This window comes from Bombina bombina, chromosome 5, assembly GCF_027579735.1.
Source record: "Bombina bombina isolate aBomBom1 chromosome 5, aBomBom1.pri, whole genome shotgun sequence".
In the NCBI taxonomy this organism is placed as follows: domain Eukaryota; kingdom Metazoa; phylum Chordata; class Amphibia; order Anura; family Bombinatoridae; genus Bombina; species Bombina bombina.
In genome coordinates this window covers 396,586,353-396,610,920 of record NC_069503.1, presented here as the reverse complement: position 1 = coordinate 396,610,920, position 24,568 = coordinate 396,586,353, and the positions used below count along the sequence as shown (strand labels likewise).

Sequence of the window (24,568 nt, the reverse complement as noted above, 5' to 3'; positions counted from 1 at the left end):
AAGCGCCTCTACATTTTACCCTCTCTTGGATCAATATTTTTTTGCGCTCTATTAGTTCTGTGGGGTTTGGGGATCCCACTCTTCTAATAAGTAATTTTGGGGCTGCATAGTGAGTCTACTACTTTTTATTTACAATTACAATTGTAATATTCCTACTATATACTCTAATTAATACAATAGCAATACCCATATTTGCGCCGGTGTCACAAACGTTCTCTTTGTCCACATATATATATATATATATATATATATATAGATGTATGTATATGTATGTGTGTATGTGTATATATATATATATATATGTGTGTGTGTGTATGTATATATATATATATATGTGTGTGTATATACATATAAGTGTATATATATGTGTGTATATATATATATATATATATATATATATATAGATTTAGATGTGTGTATGTGTATGTATATGTATATATAAATATATATATATATATATATATATATATATATAAGTATGTTTGTATGTATGTATACAAGATCATTTTGGGTGAGCCCATTTTTTTTGGATTTTCTGTTATGTTTGTTCTTCATCAACATCTGTTTGGGAGGCTTGGTGACTGTTTGTCTGCAGTTGCAAAAAACGAGAAGCCCTGAATATAACCCAGGCACACCCCAGTTTTTTTCCGCTTATTAGAATATTTGGAGCTGATTAAAACATATGCAGAATGACAGGGAAAGGGATGGATGTCTTTTAAATAAATCTGGGAACAGGAGGTTGAAAAGATCAAACCGTTTACAGAAGGAACGCTCTGGCCAATGAAAATTATTTTATTATTTATGACAGAATATGGTGGAATCATTTGAAATCTAACCTTCAGAATCTGGATTCCAACAGTTTCCTGCAACATGTGAATCGCTGATTTGAATTTTGTCTGGACTGAATAGCGAGCAAAAGCTGCCCACAAACTTGTTCAATTCCTTTATCTGCAAAGAGGGCTGCAACAGATTGCATAGCATTGGGTTTCACACTATCTGGTTGCCAGGAGATTAAATAGAAATAGGAAACTGAATACAATTTAGAACAAATAACACTTGGCTTGAATTTGATCTAAAAGAAAAACCCTAGATTAAAGTGTATTATAACACCATCCTTATGCAAGTGCACAAAAAGTGCATTTAATTGACACTCAAAAGTAATAGATGCACGACAACCTGTTCTCCTTAAAGGGACATGAAACCCAATTTTTTTCTTTCATGATATAGAAAGAGCATACAATTATAAACAACTTTCTAATTTACTTCTATTATCTATTTTGCTTCATTCTCTTGATATTCTTTGCTGAAAAGCATATCTAGATATGCTTAGTAGCTGCTGATTGGTAGCTGCACATAGATGCCTCGTGTGATTGGTTCACCGTATGCATTGCTATTTCTTCATTAAAGTATATCTAAAGAATGAAGCAAATTAGGTAATAGAAGTAAATTGGAATGTTTAAAATTGTATCCTCTACCTGAATCATGAAAGAAAATGTTTGGGTTTATTGTCCCTTTAATGGGATATTAAAGCCAAAACATAATTCCTCATGAAACATTTTGATCTGTGTAGTAAAAGAAAACAAAAAAAATGTTGTAATGTACTTTTATTATTTATTTGCCTATGTTTACTGTAATTTTACTCTGAAATTGTGATTTTTTTTTTTTACAGACCCCAGTGAGCATGAAATGCATGATCCAGAACCCTGACACTATTGCCTGCGATTTGCTGATTGATGTAGGAGCTGATTTTATCTGTTCCTAATTGGCCACAGAACAAGAGATAAAATAAAGGTACATAAAACACCTTGTAATTAGAAAACATTTTGTGTAGTTTTGCAATAGGTCCAGTAAGAGAATAAATCTCTCCTAACCACTTGCCTTACTTGGAAGAACCAATCTGAACTTGTTATAGCAGTAGGTAAGGCATATGACTGCCATTTTGTTAGTGAAAGTGGCATTGTTTTGTAGTATCTCAGCTAATTCCCCATCTATGGTAAATTAGGTACAGATATGTTGCAGGGTGAGTCTTGTGAATTCTGTGGTGCTTACTTCCCCTTTTTAGAACTAGAAAACCCACTATTTCTGGAGTTAAATTACAGGAAAGGGGGCAAAATAAATAATGGTAATATGTCCAGAGAGACTAGAGTGGAATTATAAGCCTGACCAATCTGTACAGTGATTGTTGTGTGTAGGAGATAACGTATACATGTCGCTGATTGGCCACAGCAAACAAGATAAGTTAAACAATACTAAGGGGAAGATTTATCAAGCTGCATTCACAGGTTTGAGGCTTTGAGGTTTAGGCTCACATGAGCAAGGCTGCAAATTCAAATATAAGATGCAGAAACTGTTTTTTTATTCTCTGTGTCACCTCAGCAGCCACCAGTTGGCTGAACCTACAGGGGAATTACTCCTTAGACGACTTGAGAGTCTCCAATATCTGGCTACAGGCAATCAGAAAAAACCCAGCAGCCACTTTCCACAAACAGTATGCAACAACTTGATAAAAATACTAAAAACTTTAATAAAACATCAATATACAGATGATCCTTTTAAAAACATGCAACGCGTTTCTCAGCTTAAAGACGAGACGTTTAATCAGGCTTGTCTTTGAGCCTTACCTAGATGTCACAGCTAATGCAACATCCAGCCTGCCTATTTGCACTAGCCATCTATATAGTGCCATCTTACTTGTCTTTTGAGTGACCCATTTGGGATTTTTTTTAATCTGTTTCATAAATTACACAGTCTATACTATGAGGTGCCCTTTTTTTTACCTTGTAGATACATATTGGTTTTCCCGCAAGGGACAGTCAAGACAAAATTAAACTTTCATGATTCAGATAGGGAATGCAATTTTAAACAACTTTCAAATTAAATTTTCTCATCAAATTTGCTTTGTTCTGTTAGTATTCTTTTTTTAAAAGCTAAATCTAGGTAGGCTCAAACTGATTTCTAAACTGTTGAAAACCACCTCTTATCTCAGTGCATTTTGACAGTTTTTCAGTTAGACTATGCTAGTTCATGTGTGTTATATAGATAACGTGCTCACTCCTGTGGAGTTATTTAGTAGTCAGCACTGATTGGCTAAAATGCATGTCTCTTAAAAGAACTGAGATAAAGGGGCAGTCTGCAGAGGCTTAGATATAAAGTAATCACAGAATTAAAAAGTGTATTAAAGGGACAGTCAAGTTAAAAAAAAAAATGTTCATGATTTAAATAGGGCATGTAATTTTAAACAACTTTCCAATTTACTTTTATCACTTTTTTTTTTTTTTTTTTTTTTGGTATTCTTAGTTGCAAGCTAAACCTAGGAGGTTCATATGCTAATTTCTTAGACCTTGAAGGCTGCCTCTAATCTGAAAGCATTTTGACAGTTTTTCACCACTAGAGGGCGTTAGTTCATGCGTTTCATATACATAACATTGAGCTCACGTGCGTGAAGCTCCTAGGAGTGAGCACGGATTGGCTAAAAGGCAAATCTGTCAAAAGAACTGAAATAAGGGGGCCTTTTGCAGAGGAATAGATACAAGGTAATTACAGAGGTAAAACATGTATTATTAGAACTGTGTTGGTTATGCAAAATTGGGAAATGGGTAATAAAGGGATTATCTATCTTTTTAAACAATAAAAATATTCAAGTAGACTGTACCTTTTAAAAAGAGGAGCTGCACAACGCAGGCAGCACAAGTTCACACAGCAGGTAGCCCGGGTGCATAGTCAGCGCATAAGGCAGGCAGCACAGGTTCACACCGCACAGAGCAGGCAGCCCGGGTGCATAGTCAGCACACAGGGCAGGCAGCACAGGTTCACACCGCACAGAGCAGGCAGCCCGGGTGCATAGTCAGCACACAGGGCAGGCAGCACAGGTTCACACCGCACAGAGCAGGCAGCCCGGGTGCATAGTCGGCACACAGGGCAGGCAGCACAGGTTCACACCGCACAGAGCAGGCAGCCCGGGTGCATAGTCGGCACACAGGGCAGGCAGCACAGGTTCAGACCGCACAGTGCAGGCAGCTCATGTAAGATGTCAGGGCAGAGGAAGTAGGTCAGGAACAAGCAAATGAACACAAGGCAAAATGCTATGGGAGACTATTTGGCAATTGAGTGGCTTTTCAAGACTGACAAGTGTTTAAAGAGTCAAATAGGCATAAACATGCTGTAGACGTCATGTGCACAGGAGAGACCAGAGCTGTATACAAGTAAACCCACGCACCCTAACTCAAATACACTAAGTGCACTTTTATTTACAAACTAAAGTGACAATAGTGCATTTCAATTACAGTTATTATTATACTGTTGCATTATACTGTGAAATTATTATTGCAAGAATAATAGCTGTAAATGTGCTTACAACATCCCACTGCTAATATGTTAGCACATTTTTTTCTCCAAGTGCGGTCAGCAAATGTTCATACAAGCAGCCTATTACAATGTCTGCAGCGGCTCATGTGCTAAGTAAAAGGTCTTAAAGGGATACTGAACCCAATTTTTTTCTTTCATGATTCAGCTAGAGCATGCAGTTTTAAGCAGCTTTCTAATTTACCCCTATTATAACATTTTCTCCATTCTCCTTGTACCTTTAATTGAAAAAGCAGGAATGTAAGCTTATGAGCCGGCCCATCTTTGGTTCAGCACCTGGGTAGCGCTTGCTGTTTGGTGGCTAAATGCAGTCACCTACCAGAAAGTGCTATCCAGGGTCTGAACCAAAAATGGCCCAGCTCGTAAGCTTACATTCCTGCTTTTATAAATAAAGATACCAAGAGAACGAATAAAATTGATAATAGGAGTAAATTAGAAAGTTGCTTAAAATTGCATGCTCTATATGAATAATAAAAGAAAAAAATTGGGTTCAGTGTCCCTTTAAGTTAGTGGTGATAGCTTACAACAGAAGCATTTTTGCAAACACAGGTAGTTTAGTAATTCTATCTGAAACACACTTGTATAATTTTAAATGCATGTTTTATGCCCCTTTAGTTAAGAAGGTTACGCTTATTTGAAATCATATAAGTGTAACAGGCGGATATCACTGTTAAGGTCAGCGTGAGAGTTCACAGGTTTAATTATGGTAGTATCTCTTGCATATTATTATTTTTCTTAAAATCTAATAGTGGTTGCTAAGAATACAATTACAGGGTAACCTACCTGCAAATAAAGATAGTTACGCTGCTATAATCTCCCAACATCCATTCAGTCTTTGCCTCCATCCCATCCTGAGTATTAACTGTAATCACTTATATAGAAAGGAGATTGTCGCCAGGGTCAGAATAACCAGGGTGCCACACAGAGTTTAGGTTGAGGGCGAATCATTTGCAAAGTTGTTTAGAATTGCATGCTCTATCCAAATCATGAACGTTTGACTTGTGTCCCTTTAAAGAGACATTAAAGGCATGTTTTCCTTTGTAGCATTTAAAGAAAAGTATTTCAAAATGTATCTTTATTGTTCAAATAGACATCAATGCTGGGGATGTTTTCCCTGTCCTTATTGTATTTTACTCTGTATGCTTTATGTGTCTATTTCTTTTTGACCATGTTCAGTGTCATTGTGTGCCCTACTTTTGGACTCTGCACTAAGGAAAGTGTCTGTACTTTACAAAGAAATGATAATAATAAAATCACTGCAAATGTACAACCTATGTGGTCTCCCCTGGCTATGCTCTAATGCCAGACACATGTAAGTTACCAGGGCAGATGTAATACAAATTTCTCTCATTTACCTTACCTTGATAACTTGATAATTTTACAGCAAAAAATTAATTTTCTTTCATTTAATTGGCAAGAGTCCATGAGCTAGAGACGTATGGGATCTACAATCCTACCAGGAGGGGCAAAGTTTCCCAAACCTCAAAATGCCTATAAATACACCCCTCACCACACCCACAATTCAGTCACAGGGATGTGAAGGGAGTATCGCCTTTTGAATGCAAGGGTTTTCCTCACGGGAGATCTATTTCATAGGTTCTCTGTTATCGGTCGTAGAGATTCATCTCCTACCTCCCTTTTCAGATAGATGATATACTCTTATATTCCATTACCTCTACTAATAACCGTTTCAGTACTGGTTTGGCTATCTGCTTTATGTGGATGGGTGTCTTTTGGTAAGTATGTTTTCATTACTTACTCTCAGCTATGGTTTGGCACTTTATGTATTTATATCAAGTTCTAAATATATGTATTGTGCTTATATTTGCCATGATTCAGGTTTCAGTATATTTCCTTTTGCAGACTGTCAGTTTCATATCTAGGAAATGCATTTTTTAGGAAAATGTATTTCTTACCTGGGGTATAGTCTTTTTTCAATTGACTGTCATTTTAAATTCGCGGGCAGAATTAGGCTCGTTTGGGCGCAAAATGCCAAACTATATTGCGTCATTGCTCGAGATTTTTTTTGGTGTGAAGTTATGTTCAATGTCGCAAATTCGTCATTTCCGGCGTCTTTGTCTACGCCGAGTCCTTTCACAAGGTTGTGTCTTCAATGACGCGAGTGTGTCATTTCTGGATGTTGTTAGCGACAAAAAAATTTTGTGTTTGTTTGTTTGTGCGTCATACTTGGCGCCAAATATTTTCATTATTTTAAACCCCATTCCTATATGCCTCTTGCCTTTTTTCTCTATCAGACGGCTATGCTGTTTGCATTTTTTTTCCATTCCTGAAACTGCCATATAAGGAAATTGATAATTTTGCTTTATATGTTGTTTTTTTCTCTTATATTTGCAAGATGTCTCAATCTGATCCTGTCTCAGAAATCACTGTTGGAATTCTGCTGATTGATAACAGTTCTGCCAAAGCTAAGTACATTTGTTGTAATCTTGTGGCGATTATATCTCCAGCTGTGGTTTGTAATAAGTTGTCATGATAAACTTTTACATACAGAGAATGTGTCCATCAGTAATAGTACATTGCCTGTTGCTGTTCTTTTAACATCTAATGTACAAGATATACCTGTGAATTTATAAGAATTTATTGCTGATTCTATTCAGAAGGCTTTGTCTGCCTTCCCGCCTTCTAATAAATGTAAAGGTCTTTTAAAACTTCTCATAAAGTTGATGAAATTTCAAATGACCGACAACATACTGAATTATCCTCCTCTGATGAGGATCTATCTAATTCAGAAGATCCTTCCTCAGATATTGACACTGACAAATGTACTTATTTATTTAAAATGGAGTACATTTGTTCTTTGTTGAAGAAGTGTTGATTATATTGGATATTGAGGAGACTAGTCCTCTTGATATTAAAACTAGTGAACGTTTAAATTCTGTTTATAAACCTCCTGTGGTTATTCCAGAGGTTTTTCCAGTTCCTGATACTATTTCTGATTTGATTTCTAAGGAATGGAAAAGGCCTGGTACTTATTTTATTCCTTCTTTATGGTTTTAAAAATTGTATCCTTTGCCAGCAGTTAGATTGGAGTTTTGGGAAAAGATCCCCAAAGTTGATGGGGCTATCTGTACTCTTGCTAAACGTACTACTATTCCTATGGAAGATAGTACTGCTTTTAAAGATCCTTTAGATAGGAAACTTCAATCTTATCTAAGGAAAGTTTATTTATTTTCTGGTCTTCTTCTTAGGCCTGCAATTTCTTTGGATGATGTTGCAGCTGCTTCAACTTTTTGGTTGGAAAATTTAGCGCAACAAGTATCTGATCATGATTTGTCTAGCATTGTTAACTTGATTCAGCATGCTAATAATTTCATTTGTGATGCCATTTTTTATATCATTAAAATTGATGTTAAATCTATGTTTTTAGCTATTTTAGCTAGAAGAGCTTTGTGGCTTAAATCTTGGAATGCTGATATGACTTCTAAGTCCAGATTGCTATCTCTTTCCTTCCAAGGTAATAAATTATTTGGTTCACAGTTGCATTCAATAATTTCAACTGACACTGGGGGGAAGGGATTTTTTTACCTCAGGATAAAGATCTAAGGGTAAATCTAGAACGTCTAACCATTTTTGTTCTTAAATAAGGAACAGAAACCTAATTCTTCCCCCAAGGAATCTGTTTCCAATTGGAAGCCTTCTTCAAATTGGAATACATCCAAGCCATTTAAGAGATCAAAGCCAGCCCCCAAGTCCACATGATGGTGCAGCCCTTATTCCAGCTCAGCAGGTAGGTGGTAGATTCAATTTTTTCAAAGATGTTTGGATCAATTTGGTCCAAAATCATTGGATTCAGAATATTGTCTCTCAGGGGTACAGAATAGGATTCAGAGTAAGACCGCCTGTGAGAAGATTGTTTTCTCTCACGCATTCCAGCAAACCCAGTAAAGGCTCAGGCTTTCCTGAAGTGTGTTTCAGACCTGGAGTTATCTGGGGTAATCATTCCAATCATTCTGGGGTTTTATCCAAATCTATTAATTGTCCCAAAGAAAGAAAATTAATTCGGACTAGTTTTGATCTAAAAATTTTGAATCGATATGTAAGAGTACCAACTTTCAAAATGGTGACTATAAGGTCTATTCTGCCTTTTGTTCAGCAATGGCATTATATATGCCCACGATAGACTTACAGGATGCATATCTTCATATTCCGATTCATCCAGATCGCTATCAGTTCCTGAGATTCTCTTTTCTAGACAAGCATTACCAATTTGTTGCTCTTCCTTTTTGGCCTAGCGACAGCTCTAAGAATCTTTTCAAAGGTTCTCGGTGTCCAACTCTCTGTTATCAGAGAGCGGGGTGTTGCGGTGTTTCCTTATTTGGACGATATCTTGGTACTTGCTCAGTCTTTACGTTCTGCAGAATCTAACATGAATCAACTACTGTTGTTTCTTCGAAGACATGGTTGGAAGATCAATTTACCAAAAAGTTTTTTCATTCATCAGACAAAGGTAACCTTTTTAGGTTTCCAGATGGATTCAGTGTCCATGACTTTGTCTTTAACAGACAAAAGACGTTTGAAATTGGTTGCAGCCTTTCGGAACCTTCAGTCTCAGTCATTCCCTTCAGTAGCTATGTGCATGGAAGTTTTAGGTCTCATGACTGCAGCATCGGACGCGATCCCCTTTGCTCGTTTTCATATGAGACCTTTCCAGTTTGTATGCTGAACCAATGGTGCAGGGATTATACAAGGTTATCACAATTAATATCCTTAAATCCCAATGTCTGACTTTCTCTGACTTAGTGGTTAGATCACCATCGTATAATTCTAGGGGCCTCTTTCGCTCATCCAACCTGGACTGTGATCACAACAGATGTGAGTATTTCTGGTTGGGGAGCTGTTTGGGGATCTCTGACAGCACAAGGGGTTTGGAAATCTCAAGAGGCGAGATTACCAATAAATATTTTGGAACTCCGTGCGATTCTCAGGGCTCTTCAGTTTTGGCCTGTGTTGAAGAGAGAACCGTTCATTTGTTTTCAGACAGACAATATCACAACTGTCAATCATCAGGGTGGAACTCACAGTCCTCAAGCTATGAAAGAAGTATCTCAGATACTTGTTTGGGCGGAATACAGCTCCTGTCTAATTTCTGCAGTACATATCCCAGGTATAGACAATTGGGAAGCGGATTACCTCAGTCGTCAGACTTTACATCCGGGATAATGGTCTCTCCACCCAGATGTGTTTTCTCAAGTTGTTCAGATATGGGGGCTTCCAGAAATAGATCTGATGGCATCTCATCTAACCAGAAACTTCCAAGGTACCTGTCCAGGTCCAGGGATCCTCAGGCGGAAGCAGTGGATGCGTTGACACTTCCTTGGTGTTATCAACCAGCTTATATTTTCCCGCTTTTAGTTCTTCCTCCAAGAGTGATCTCTAAAATCATAATGGAACAATTGTTTGTGCTGCTGGTGGCTCCAGCATGGCCTCACAGGTTTTGGTATTTGGATCTTGTTCGGATGTCCAGTTTCCAACCTTGGCCACTTCCATCTCAAATCATTAAATTTAAAGGTATGGAAATTGAATGCTTAGTGCTTAGTCATAGAGGTTTTTCTCACTCCGTGATTAATACTATGTTGCAGGCTCGTAAATTTGTTTCTAGAAAGATTTATTATCGCATTTGGAAGACTTACATTTCATAGTGTTCTTCTCATAAATTCTCTTGGCATTCTTTTAGAATTCCTAGAATTTTACAGTTTCTTCAGGATAGTTTGGATAAAGGTTTGTATGCAAGTTCCTTGAAAGGACAAATCTCTGCTTTTTCTGTTTTATTTCACAGAAAGATTGCTAAACTTCCTGATATTCATTGTTTTGTGCAGGCTATCCAGCCTGTCATTAAATCAATCTCTCCTCCTTGAAGTCTTAATTTGGTTTTGAAGGCTTTACAGGCTCCTCTGTTTGAGCCTATGCATTCTTTGGACATTAAACTAATTTCTTGGAAAGTGTTGTTTCTTTTGGCCATCTCTTCTGCTAGAAGAGTTTCTGAATTATCCGCTCGCTGTGAATTCTAACAACATTATTAGAGAAATTGTTGTTTCTTCCTTGTGTCCTAATCCTAAGAATTCTTTGGAGAGATCTTTACATTCCTTGGATGTGGTGAGAGCTCTGAAATATTATGTTGAAGCTACTAAAGATTTCAGGAAGACTTCTAGTCTATTTGTTACCTTTTCTGTTTCTAGGAAAGGTCAGAAGGTTTCTGCCATTCTTTGGTTTCGTGTTTAAAGCTTTTGATTCATCAAGCCTATTTGGAGTCGGGTCAAGCCCCGCCTCAGAGCATTACAGCTCATTCTACTAGATCAGTTTCCACTTCCTGGGCTTTTAAGAATTAAGCTTCAGTTGATCAGATTTGCAAAGCTGCTACTTGGTCTTCTTTGCATACATTTACTAAATTCTACCATTTTGATGTATTTGCTTCTTCGGAAACAGTTTTTGGTAGAAAAGTTTGTCATGCAGCTGTTTCAGTTTGATTCTTCTGCTTTTGATTTAAGTTGTTTCCTTTCATTTATGAGAATAAACTTATATTTTGGGTTGTGAATTAATTTTATCAGCGGAAAATGGCTGTTTTTATTTTTATCCCTCCCTCTCTATTGACTCTTGCGTGGAGTTCCACATCTTGGTTATTGCTATCCCATACGTCACAAGTTCATGGACTCTTGCCAATTACATGAAAGAAAACATAATTTATGTAAGAACTTACCTGATAAATTCATTTCTTTCATATTGGCAGGAGTCCATGAGGCCCGCCCTTTTTTATGGTGGTTATGATTTTTTGTATAAAGCACAATTATTTCCAAATTCCTTTGTGGATGCTTTATTACTCCTTTCTTTATCACCCCACTATTTGGCTATTCGTTAAACTGAATTGTGGGTGTGGTGAGGGGTGTATTTATAGGCATTTTGAGGTTTGGGAAACTTTGCCCCTCCTGGTAGGATTGTATATCTCATACGTCACTAGCTCATGGACTCTTGCCAATATGAAAGAAATGAATTTATCAGGTAAGTTCTTACATAAATTATGTTTTTTTGTCACTAAAACAAATTCATCATATAGGTCAAACTTGCTTTTTTAATTACCCCAACATATAACTAAAACCTTCGGAACACCATTATTAAATAGGCACTAAATCCATCCTAATCAGTTGGAAACTTAACCAGCCGGATAAATGTAGCTAGTTTCATTTGCTATGCGTATTAAGAAGCATACACCCTTCTTTTGTTCCTGAATAACAGTTGCCTGATACTTGTACGTTCTCAGAAATTGCCAAGGTTTTTTAGTTCAGCATTTGAAGGAATTGACTTGTGACTTAATTAATTATATATTAGGCAATTTTGTAGAGACATCCGTTTCTTAGAATAGAATGTTTTTAAAAAAATCTAAACTTTAGGTGGTGCAGCTGCTGCTTGCAGGGGTTAAATACAGTTGCAGGGTCACTAGTGCTAAATTTACATATGCTTTAAATAATTAGATATACAATTATTTATTATTAATTTATTATTTCTTAACTCTTTGATTAACACCTTTTTATGTTCCTGAACGCAGCAAGAACATACATAGTGCATGTGTAACAGTAAGTGATTCACTAGTACTTGAAATTAGGAACCTGTAGATTTTTGTGTTAAATTAGATAATCATATTTTTCTAACATATGTGCTGCTGAATTACAGAATTTCCCTGTAATGTCATGTAATTAGTCAGTGATCTATACCCTTTCTGTTATATTTATGTAAGCTCACTGTGACAAGCCTAGCAAGAAAAGGTTTAATAGAAAATAAAGTCAATATACCTTTAGAGCTAGATAACAAGTGGAGCGCTAATGTATTAATAACCAGCCATTACAAGTGGCTGGTTATATCTACTGCAAGCTTGTGGTAGCAAATAACGCTTATAAAATTAACCAGAGATCAGATGTCTGGTTAATTTTATAAATGTGCATTTTTGTTTTTTTAATAAAATAACTGCGCTAGGCAGTATTTTGGGGGTAAAGTTGGCGGGAGTGGAGTGTTAGAAAAACAAAATGGCACTGGAAAGTGACTTTACATTGTGGTCTATGGGAACTGTGTGTTCCCAGTAAATATATATATATATATATGTATATACACATATTAACACATAAATATATATGTAAACAAGCATATACATATATATTTAGAATTAGCTGCCATCGATGTACGAATTACCCCCTTTGCTGTGCTTTGGTTCTGTGCCGTGTATGTCACATTCAGAACGAGGCTCCCATTGGAGTCTATGGAAGCACGCTCTCGTGAGCGCAATGCTTCCCAGCAATGAGAACGCTTTGCTGTCAACTTGTAATACCAGCGAACATTAGCATGCGCTAGTATTACTCAGTGGAGGGCAAATATCGGTTTCACAAAAGCAATATTTAGCGCTCCACAGTTCAAAAGTATGAACAATAATATTATAATAATAAAAATAATAACGTCAAGTGCATTGCAGACATGATCTATTCTATATATACGAGAAGCAAAGTGCCTGCATTTGTGTCTATGCCGCACTTGGACTTTACGTGTGCAGTGTTGCAGTTCTGTTTTGACAACAACATGTTTAACTTGCTGAGCAATGAAGCCATTTTATAAACCATTCCGGATCACCTGCACTGAGTTTTCCTATAGATCTCTCAGCACAGGCTGGAAAGCCTCACTAATAAGCAGAAGACATCACAGAATAAAGGCTAACTCTGCTTGTGCCTGTAATATCTGTGACATCACAATTACCAGTACAGACATGTGCAACTTGTCTAAAATGGGTTTCAGTAAAATCTTGGATGTCTGCCCTTTTAACTGTTACAAAGTTGGCACTGTGGTGAAACACATCTAGCTTGTTGCACAGTTATATAATTGTTTAGTAAGCGCCGCTGATATGGTTTGAGTGAAACTTAATGAATAAAGGGAGATTAGTTTCAAAATTTTTATTTCCTGTAAAAGGTTTTATTATGAATATTGAAGAAACTTTACAATGCGCTTTCACTATATATTTTAATTTAAATCTGACAAATTATATTTCTTTCATGTAATTAGCAAGAGTCCATGAGCTAGTGACGTATGGGATATACATTCCTACCAGGAGGGGCAAAGTTTCCCAAACCTCAAAATGCCTATAAATACACCCCTCACCACACCCACAATTCAGTTTTACAAACTTTGCCTCCGATGGAGGTGGTGAAGTAAGTTTGTGCTAGATTCTACGTTGATATGCGCTCCGCAGCAAGTTGGAGCCCGGTTTTCCTCTCAGCGTGCAGTGAATGTCAGAGGGATGTGAGGAGAGTATTGCCTATTTGAATGCAGTGATCTCCTTCTACGGGGTCTATTTCATAGGTTCTCTGTTATCGGTCGTAGAGATTCATCTCTTACCTCCCTTTTCAGATCGACGATATACACTTATTTATATACCATTACCTCTGCTGATTCTCGTTTCAGTACTGGTTTGGCTTTCTACAAACATGTAGATGAGTGTCCTGGGGTAAGTAAATCTTATTTTCTGTGACACTCTAAGCTATGGTTGGGCACTTTGTTTATAAAGTTCTAAATATATGTATTCAAACATTTATTTGCCTTGACTCAGAATGTTCAACTTTCCTTATTTTCAGACAGTCAGTTTCATATTTGGGATAATGCATTTGATTTAATAATTTTTTCTTACCTTCAAAAATTTGACTTTTTTCCCTGTGGGCTGTTAGGCTCGCGGGGGCTGAAAATGCTTCATTTTATTGCGTCATTCTTGGCGCGGACTTTTTTGGCGCAAAAATTCTTTTCCGTTTCCGGCGTCATATGTGTCGCCGGAAGTTGCGTCATTTTTTGACGTTATTTTGCGCCAAAAATGTCGGCGTTCCGGATGTGGCGTCATTTTTGGCGCCAAAAAGCATTTAGGCGCCAAATAATGTGGGCGTCTTATTTGGCGCTAAAAAATATGGGCGTCGCTTTTGTCTCCACATTATTTAAGTCTCATTTTTCATTGCTTCTGGTTGCTAGAAGCTTGTTCTTTGGCATTTTTTCCCATTCCTGAAACTGTCATTTAAGGAATTTGATCAATTTTGCTTCATATGTTGTTGTTTTTTCTCTTACATATTGCAAGATGTCTCACGTTGCATCTGAGTCAGAAGATACTACAGGAAAATCGCTGTCTAGTGCTGGATCTACCAAAGCTAAGTGTATCTGCTGTAAACTTTTGGTAGCTATTCCTCCAGCTGTTGTTTGTATTGATTGTCATGACAAACTTGTTAAAGCAGATAATATTTCCTTTAGTAAAGTACCATTGCCTGTTGCAGTTCCTTCAACATCTAAGGTGCAGAATGTTCCTGATAACATAAGAGATTTTGTTTCTGAATCTATAAAGAAGGCTATGTCTGTTATTTCTCCTTCTAGTAAACGTAAAAAATCTTTTAAAACTTCTCTCCCTACAGATGAATTTTTAAATGAACATCATCATTCTGATTCTGATGACTCTTCTGGTTCAGAGGATTCTGTCTCAGAGGTTGATGCTGATAAATCTTCATATTTATTTAAAATGGAATTTATTCGTTCTTTACTTAAAGAAGTTCTAATTGCTTTAGAAATAGAGGATTCTGGTCCTCTTGATACTAATTCTAAACGTTTGGATAAGGTATTTAAATCTCCTGTGGTTATTCCAGAAGTTTTTCCTGTTCCTAATGCTATTTCTGCAGTAATTTCCAAAGAATGGGATAAATTGGGTAATTCATTTACTCCTTCTAAACGTTTTAAGCAATTATATCCTGTGCCGTCTGACAGATTAGAATTTTGGGACAAAATCCCTAAAGTTGATGGGGCTATTTCTACCCTTGCTAAACGTACTACTATTCCTACGTCAGATGGTACTTCGTTTAAGGATCCTTTAGATAGGAAAATTGAATCCTTTCTAAGAAAAGCTTATCTGTGTTCAGGTAATCTTCTTAGACCTGCTATATCTTTGGCTGATGTTGCTGCAGCTTCAACTTTTTGGTTGGAAACCTTAGCGCAACAAGTAACACATCATGATTCTCATGATATTATTATTCTTCTTCAGCATGCTAATAATTTTATCTGTGATGCCATCTTTGATATTATCAGAGTTGATGTCAGGTTTATGTCTCTAGCTATTTTAGCTAGAAGAGCTTTATGGCTTAAGACTTGGAATGCTGATATGGCTTCTAAATCAACTCTACTTTCCATTTCTTTCCAGGGTAACAAATTATTTGGTTCTCAGTTGGATTCTATTATTTCAACTGTTACTGGTGGGAAAGGAACCTTTTTACCACAGGATAAAAAATCTAAGGGTAAAAACAGAGCTAATAATCGTTTTCGTTCCTTTCGTTTCAACAAAGAACAAAAACCTGATCCTTCATCCTCAGGAGCAGTTTCAGTTTGGAAACCATCTCCAATCTGGAATAAATCCAAGCCAGCCAGAAAGGCAAAGCCTGCTTCTAAGTCCACATGAAGGTGCGGCCCTCATTCCAGCTCAGCTGGTAGGGGGCAGGTTACGTTTTTTCAAAGAAATTTGGATCAATTCTGTTCACAATCTTTGGATTCAGAACATTGTTTCAGAAGGGTACAGAATTGGTTTCAAGATGAGACCTCCTGCAAAGAGATTTTTTCTTTCCCGTGTCCCAGTAAATCCAGTAAAAGCTCAAGCATTTCTGAATTGTGTTTCAGATCTAGAGTTGACTGGAGTAATTATGCCAGTTCCAGTTCAGGAACAGGGGATGGGGTTTTATTCAAATCTCTTCATTGTACCAAAGAAGGAGAATTCCTTCAGACCAGTTCTGGATCTAAAAATATTGAATCGTTTTGTAAGGATACCAACGTTCAAGATGGTAACTGTAAGGACTATCTTGCCTTTTGTTCAGCAAGGGAATTATATGTCCACAATAGATTTACAGGATGCATATCTGCATATTCCGATTCATCCGGATCATTATCGGTTCCTGAGATTCTCTTTTCTGGACAAGCATTACCAGTTTGTGGCTCTGCCGTTTGGCCTTGCTACAGCTCCAAGAATTTTTACAAAGGTTCTCGGTGCCCTTCTGTCTGTAATCAGAGAACAGGGTATTGTGGTATTTCCTTATTTGGACGATATCTTGGTACTTGCTCAGTCTTTACATTTAGCAGAATTTCATACGAATCGACTTGTGTTGTTTCTTCAAGATCATGGTTGGAGGATCAATTTACCAAAAAGTTCATTGATTCCTCAGACAAGGGTAACCTTTCTGGGTTTCCAAATAGATTCAGTGTCCATGACTCTGTCTTTAACAGACAAGAGGCGTCTAAAACTGATGGCAGCTTGTCGAAACCTTCAGTCACAATCATTCCCTTCGGTAGCCTTATGCATGGAAATTCTAGGTCTTATGACTGCTGCATCGGACGCGATCCCCTTTGCTCGTTTTCACATGCGACCTCTTCAGCTTTGTATGCTGAATCAATGGTGCAAGGATTACACAAAGATATCTCAATTAATATCTTTAAAACCGATTGTTCGACACTCTCTAACGTGGTGGACAGATCACCATCGTTTAATTCAGGGGGCTTCTTTTGTGCTTCCGACCTGGACTGTAATTTCAACAGATGCAAGTCTCACAGGTTGGGGAGCTGTGTGGGGATTTCTGACGGCACAAGGAGTTTGGGAATCTCAGGAGGTGAGATTACCGATCAATATTTTGGAACTCCGTGCAATTTTCAGAGCTCTTCAGTTTTGGCCTCTTCTGAAGAGAGAATCGTTCATTTGTTTTCAGACAGACAATGTCACAACTGTGGCATACATCAATCATCAAGGAGGAACTCACAGTCCTCTGGCTATGAAAGAAGTATCTCGAATTTTGGTTTGGGCAGAATCCAGCTCCTGTCTAATCTCTGCGGTTCATATCCCAGGTGTAGACAATTGGGAAGCGGATTATCTCAGTCGCCAGACGTTGCATCCGGGCGAATGGTCTCTTCACCCAGAGGTGTTTCTTCAGATCGTTCAAATGTGGGAACTTCCAGAAATAGATTTGATGGCGTCCCATGTAAACAAGAAACTTCCCAGGTATCTGTCCAGATCCCGGGATCCTCAGGCGGAGGCAGTGGATGCATTATCACTTCCTTGGAAGTATCATCCTGCCTATATCTGTCCGCCTCTAGTTCTTCTTCCAAGAGTAATCTCCAAGATTCTGAAGGAATGCTCGTTTGTTCTGCTGGTAGCTCCGGCATGGCCTCACAGGTTTTGGTATGCGGATCTTGTCCGGATGGCCTCTTGCCAACCGTGGACTCTTCCGTTAAGACCAGACCTTCTGTCACAAGGTCCTTTTTTCCATCAGGATCTGAAATCCTTAAATTTAAAGGTATGGAGATTGAACGCTTGATTCTTCGTCAAAGAGGTTTCTCTGACGCTGTGATTAATACTATGTTACAGGCTCGTAAATCTGTATCTAGAGAGATATATTATAGAGTCTGGAAGACTTATATTTCTTGGTGTATTTCTCATCATTTTTCTTGGCATTCTTTTAGAATTCCGAGAATTTTACAGTTTCTTCAGGATGGTTTAGATAAAGGTTTGTCCGCAAGTTCCTTGAAAGGACAAATCTCTGCTCTTTCTGTTCTTTTTCACAGAAAGATTGCTATTCTTCCTGATATTCATTGTTTTGTACAAGCTTTGGTTCGTATAAAACCTGTCATTAAGTCAATTTCTCCTCCTTGGAGTTTGAATTTGGTTCTGGGGGCTCTTCAAGCTCCTCCGTTTGAACCTATGCATTCATTGGACATTAAATTACTTTCTTGGAAAGTTTTGTTCCTTTTGGCAATCTCTTCTGCCAGAAGAGTTTCTGAATTATCTGCTCTTTCTTGTGAGTCTCCTTTTCTGATTTTTCATCAGGATAAGGCGGTGTTGCGAACTTCTTTTGAATTTTTACCTAAAGTTGTGAATTCCAACAACATTAGTAGAGAAATTGTGGTTCCTTCATTATGTCCTAATCCTAAGAATTCTAAGGAGAAATCGTTGCATTCTTTGGATGTTGTTAGAGCTTTGAAATATTATGTTGAAGCTACTAAATCTTTCAGAAAGACTTCTAGTCTATTTGTTATCTTTTCCGGTTCTAGAAAAGGCCAGAAAGCTTCTGCCATTTCTTTGGCATCTTGGTTGAAATCTTTAATTCATCTTGCCTATGTTGAGTCGGGTAAAACTCCGCCTCAGAGAATTACAGCTCATTCTACTAGGTCAGTTTCTACTTCCTGGGCATTTAGGAATGAAGCTTCGGTTGATCAGATTTGCAAAGCAGCAACTTGGTCCTCTTTGCATACTTTTACTAAATTCTACCATTTTGATGTATTTTCTTCTTCTGAAGCAGTTTTTGGTAGAAAAGTACTTCAGGCAGCGGTTTCAGTTTGAATCTTCTGCTTATGTTTTTCGTTAAACTTTATTTTGGGTGTGGATTATTTTCAGCAGGAATTGGCTGTCTTTATTTTATCCCTCCCTCTCTAGTGACTCTTGTGTGGAAAGATCCACATCTTGGGTAATCATTATCCCATACGTCACTAGCTCATGGACTCTTGCTAATTACATGAAAGAAAACATAATTTATGTAAGAACTTACCTGATAAATTCATTTCTTTCATATTAGCAAGAGTCCATGAGGCCCGCCCTTTTTTTGGTGGTTATGATTTTGTATAAAGCACAATTATTCCAATTCCTTATTTTATATGCTTTCGCACTTTTTTATCACCCCACTTCTTGGCTATTCGTTAAACTGAATTGTGGGTGTGGTGAGGGGTGTATTTATAGGCATTTTGAGGTTTGGGAAACTTTGCCCCTCCTGGTAGGAATGTATATCCCATACGTCACTAGCTCATGGACTCTTGCTAATATGAAAGAAATGAATTTATCAGGTAAGTTCTTACATAAATTATGTTTTGTTTCCACTGAGAGGCTGAAGTGAATTTCATGGAATTCAGAATGTTGAGGCACCTACATGTTGCACAGTGATTGTTTGATATATGCAGAAGCACATTTATATTTGTCTCTAATTGGCCACAGAAGTGGAGATAAGATAAACAGTGAGTCCTTTCAATGTGTGTGACCCTGGGCAGCAGAAAAAAATGCTTTCAACACATTCATTTTATAAGTAGATGCAATAATTCATTTAATTCAGATATTAAAGTGTCTTTAATATCCCTTTAAGTTGTATGTGTCCTATCAAACATTATTATTTATTTATTTTTTATGCGAATGCAGAGCAACCCTAGATTACCCAGTAAATCTATCAGTTAGACAAAATAGTAAACATTTACAGAATAATACAAAGTCTATTCAAGATTACTTATATTATAACACCTACAAAATGCCTGTGCCTAGGGCAGCTAGATATATAGAGTCAGCAAAATATTGGGGGGTAGTTCTGAAGTATTACCACTCATGTGCTCTCTAAGGGCCAGATTACAAGTGGAGCGCTAAATATCGCTTTAATGAAAGCGATATTTGCGCTCAACTGTGTAAAACCAGGCACGATAATGTGCACTGGTATTACAAGTTAGTGGCAAAGCGAACACAAGTTCGCATCGCTTGGAAGCATTGTGCTCACAAGAACAAACTTCTAAAGGCTCCTATGGGAGCCTCGTTCTGATGCCGTCAGAGACAGCATCAAAACTTCAGAGCTAGAGAAGGGCGTAAATCGATCAGCAATGGCAGCAAATATATATGTATATGCTGATATACATATATATTTATGTGTTAATTTGTGTATATACACATACGAACACTTAAATTTATATGTATATAAGCATATACATATATATTTACTGGGAGCACACAGTTCCCATAGAACACAATGTAAAGGCACTTTTCAGTGCTGTTTTTTTTTTCTAACACCCCACTACCACAAACTTTAACCCCAAAATACTGCCTAGTGCAGTTATTTTATTAAAAAAATATAGATGCTGCTATTTTTATTTTTTAGTAAACTACACTTTTTTGTGGCCATATGGGGCAGATTTATAAAATTAACCAGAGATCTGATCTCTGGTTCATTTTAAAGGCACTAATTGCTGATCTCTGGTTAATTTGCCCATTTGTGGGAGCTCGATAACTTAACACTCCACTTGTAATCTAGCCATAATTGTTTTGCTTACTAATTTTATTGAAAATGAATAATCTCAACATGCCTGGTGTGGTTGAGTAACCCCTGTAGTTTCAGGCCTCTTGTTGTGAGAAGTATATAAAAAGCTACATTTTGAGGTAAAATAGAGAATTTTCTCGTGCACAGGAAAACAAATAAAAAATAAAAAAAAAGAATTACAACACTGAATGTCTGATTGCTTTCAAAATCGCCATTAAATGTAATCTACTTTAGCCCATAGCTTGCAAAACATCAACACTGTGGAATTTAATTTGGCCACTATGGCAGTTAGTAAAATAATAATTCTGTTGTATGAGAAATAAATGAATGTTCAAGAAAGCTTTTCCCATGAACTCTACAAAAAAGCTGTCTGCATTTTGAACGTTCCTAGTGTAATGAGGTAATTGCGTTGGTGCGGTAGTCAAGTCATGCTTTTTAGGCAAAGCTATATAAGGTAGCCTTTTATATATATCTCAATATTTTTTTTTACACATGTGAGGCGTTTACTGGTGTTTTATATAAAATCAAATGGGAATGTATTTCATAGAGTTCATGTAAAATCATTGCTTCTGTGATCTGGTGCAGTCAATAAAAATAGTGACCAACCAGGAGGTGATCAGAAGAAAGCAGTAATTATGGTTGTGATCAGATCTCAGATCAGACCCCATTGTTTGTAGCCCTACTACATTATCTGCTCATATTAGACCTCTGCTCAGATCCCATTGTTTATAGCCCCAGTCATATCTGTTTATATTAGGTCTTCGATCAAACACATGGGGGCCGAAATGATCAAGACTTGAATGGCGCTTGATGCCCCTGTTTCCCGCGCAACCGCTGCTCCATAACTTGTCTGCCTGCTTTGAGGCCGATTAGACTGAACGGGCTGATTGACACCCCCTGCTAGCAGCCGATTGGTCGTGAATCTGCAGGGGGCGGCATTGCACAAACAGTTCACAAGAACTGCTTGTGCAATGATAAATACCGACAGCGTATGCTGTCTGCATTTATCGATGTGCGGCGGACATGATATGCAACTTCATCCATATGCTGTACAGTATGAAAATGTCACCTGTTTCTCTAGAAATCAGAAAGTCCCATAATACATTATAGCAGTGATGTATTTATGTTTTGTGCTGTCCTAGGCACTCAAAATTCTGCTGCCCCCCCCAAAGGTTTTAGGCCGTTTTTCCACTTATTATTTTGTGGGGTCATTGTGTGTGATGTTTTTGTTTTGTTTGTTTTTTAATAACAATTAACCCTTTCGTGACAGGGTTAAAGTGCCTACATCGGAACAACTGTTCCGATGTAGACAAATTGAAACTACGCGATCGTGCATACGATCGCGAGATTTCAATTATTGGATCGCATCTGGGGGGCGTCCCTACAATCCTAGGAACGCCCTCCAGACCGCGATTAAATCCCTGAAGCACAGAAGGCTTCAGGACAGCCGTTAGTTATGACGTTCCATTCCGTCATAACGGCTTTAAAGCCCAGTCTAATTATGACGGAATGGAACGGCATAACGGCTTTAAAAGGTTAAAAAGAAAATGGGCTAGCAAAACACTTGTATACATAATTGCATGCATCTCATACCATTTTCTCCCTGAGAGAAGGTGAGAGAAAAGAATGGGAGTGGAAAAAGTGAGAGAACGGAAAGCAGGAAGGGAGGGAGAGAGAGAGAGAGAAGAGAAAAGTGGTGGGGGAAAGAAAGGAGTGAAAGAACGGAGCAAGGGAGGGAGTTTAGAGAAAGAAGGGAGGGAAAGAGGAGTGAGTCGAGGGAGGGAGTCAATTGATGAAGGGAGGGAGAAAGCAAAAGAGGAAGGGAGGGAAAGAAGAATACACTTTGAAACAATCACTGCCCTTTACATGCAACAACACACAGTAATTACCATTTTTCAAGTAAAGAAAATTTTTAAGTGTCCGTTTACTATTTACTCCATGGGTTCATGAATGCAGAGAAAGCAAGCTATTAGCATCCAGTCTGTTAGTTACTAAGACCTGCAATAAGCACTGCACTGGCAGACTCACCACAGCTGATAAGGGGAGGCAGCATATCGGCACAAGGTCTTCTCCTCCAACCTTACCTTGGAAGCATATCCATGGTCAAGTTTCTCACCGAGAACGCTTCCACTGCAAAAATGCCGGTGGCTCTAAATGAAGCAATGGTTTAAAGGAGCACTGCCTGTAAAGAGCGACCTTAATCGGTGCATGTGCCTTGTCTTCTCTGTAAAAGCCTGCACTTTATAGCTCACTGTACTGTATGCTGGCTTTTAGAGAGAGGATAGGACAGATGTGTTGCCCTAGGCACCGGCCTTGTTGGCCTAGGCCATACTACGCCACTGCATTTTAGCAGTGCCATTCCTGGCAACCTGTAGTCTGTATGTAATATCTATATATTTTTTTACTTATTTATACATTTAATTTACTGTATTTATTTTAACCTAAACATGTTTTTATTTATATGAACCTTTCTGCCAGTTATTTAAATTGACAAGAAGATAACAGAATGTGCTATTTTTTGCTGTACTAAACACCGGCACATGATGATACCTCAGAAGCAGCAAACTCTGCAACACTGGCTCTGATTTCCGTTTTTTAGTTTGATGATAGTTGTCCTTTTGATAAGAATATTAAAAGCCCAATATCAGCTTCATGTCTTGAATCAGAGAAGCATTTTACTTTGAAAGAGAGGCCACACGCTCTAACTAAGCCGCATCATAAAGCTGACAATCATTTTATGCTTGTTTTGAGTTGAGAACCAGAAGCATTGGGGAATGTAGTAATTTGCCTTCTTAATTATAGAAGTGATGTTTATTACTATGGCTTTCTAATCATAGAACAGTTCATTACTATGTCTAGTGTGCTCTAGATTAGTGGTGTCTGGAAGCTCCATCAGTCACCCTTCAGCAAGAAATTACTTTAGGTTGGCAAAAGACAGAGTTAGGAAACTGCTATTTGCTCCCACAATCCAAACCTCACCCTGAACATGGCAGTGTTAAGCTCAGTGAATTATATTCCTTGTATCCTATATGTCTTTTAAAGAAGCAATGTAATGTAAAATCTGCACATTTTGCTACTGTGGTTTCTCCATTGAGGTTTTGGGGCTAAATTTCCATTCCTCTAACACATCTTAAATTTTAGAACTGTGGAGGTGAAGGTGTTACAGGACATGACTGGGTCAGCATATTGCTATTTTAATAAGCAGTTCAGTAGCCTGTTTGTTCTTTCAACTTGGAATTCAGCAGTGATAAATGTTACAGATATGAATTCACGCATTGTGTAGCGGTAGGCTTATATACGCATATACTGCAAGATTTACGTGAATACAAATAAAGGGAGAAATACTAACTTTGAACTTTTTTTTTTTTTTTTAATGTGTTATTTCCCACGTTATTTTTTTTTAAACTAGGATTTCCAGTTAGAACCAGTAAATATATTTATGCATTAACAAGTTATAAAATCACATATTTTATCAAGTATTTCTGTTACCAACAAGAAATAGGAAGAAAAAAAAGAAGCACAATTTTACTTTTTGCAACATGCTAATATTAATTGCATGTAAACAAGGGTTAGGTAAAAGTAAGGTGAAGAACAAGAAAACAGGTATCTGAGCACTCGAGGGGCAAAACTGTGTATAAAAGTATCTTTATTTAACAAAGGTTAAAAACTGCATCTTAATGCAGGAAGACAAGGACAGCAATCCTGACGCGTTTCGCGCCCCCTGGTGGCACTTAGTCATAGGAATGGGTGCTGGAGGTGCTGGCCGTAAGTTTAAGGAACACCCAACCAATCATGGCCCTGAAACAAGGCACATATGGGGGCTGCTCCAACAGCAACAGGAAGTGCCTGACTGTGTACTTTGAAACATTTTTTTTCAAGTGGAACATAAAAAAAATTCAGTACTATGTCCCCTTAAAGCAGAGCTTTCCAAACTTTTCATGTTGGTGACACACTTTTTAGACCTACATCATTTTGCGACACAATAATTAAGTTGTACTAGCAAACTGGAGGTTAAACTAAGTTTTAAGAGATACAGAAAATACATAAAGTATATAATAACAAAATGTATTTACAAGTAACAGTATGTATGTGCAAGA

The 24,568-nt window shown here is 37.6% G+C and overlaps 1 protein-coding gene across 2 annotated transcripts in view; it reads left to right on the top strand.

Moving 5' to 3' along the window:
- THRB (thyroid hormone receptor beta) overlaps positions 1–24,568 on the top strand; it is a 622,225-nt gene that overhangs the window by 172,075 nt on the left and 425,582 nt on the right. For both annotated transcript variants that reach the window (XM_053714233.1, XM_053714234.1), the window contains exon 2: positions 1,670–1,791. The gene's annotated coding sequence lies outside the window, so the exon portion shown is untranslated. The remainder of the gene's footprint in view (positions 1–1,669; positions 1,792–24,568) is intronic.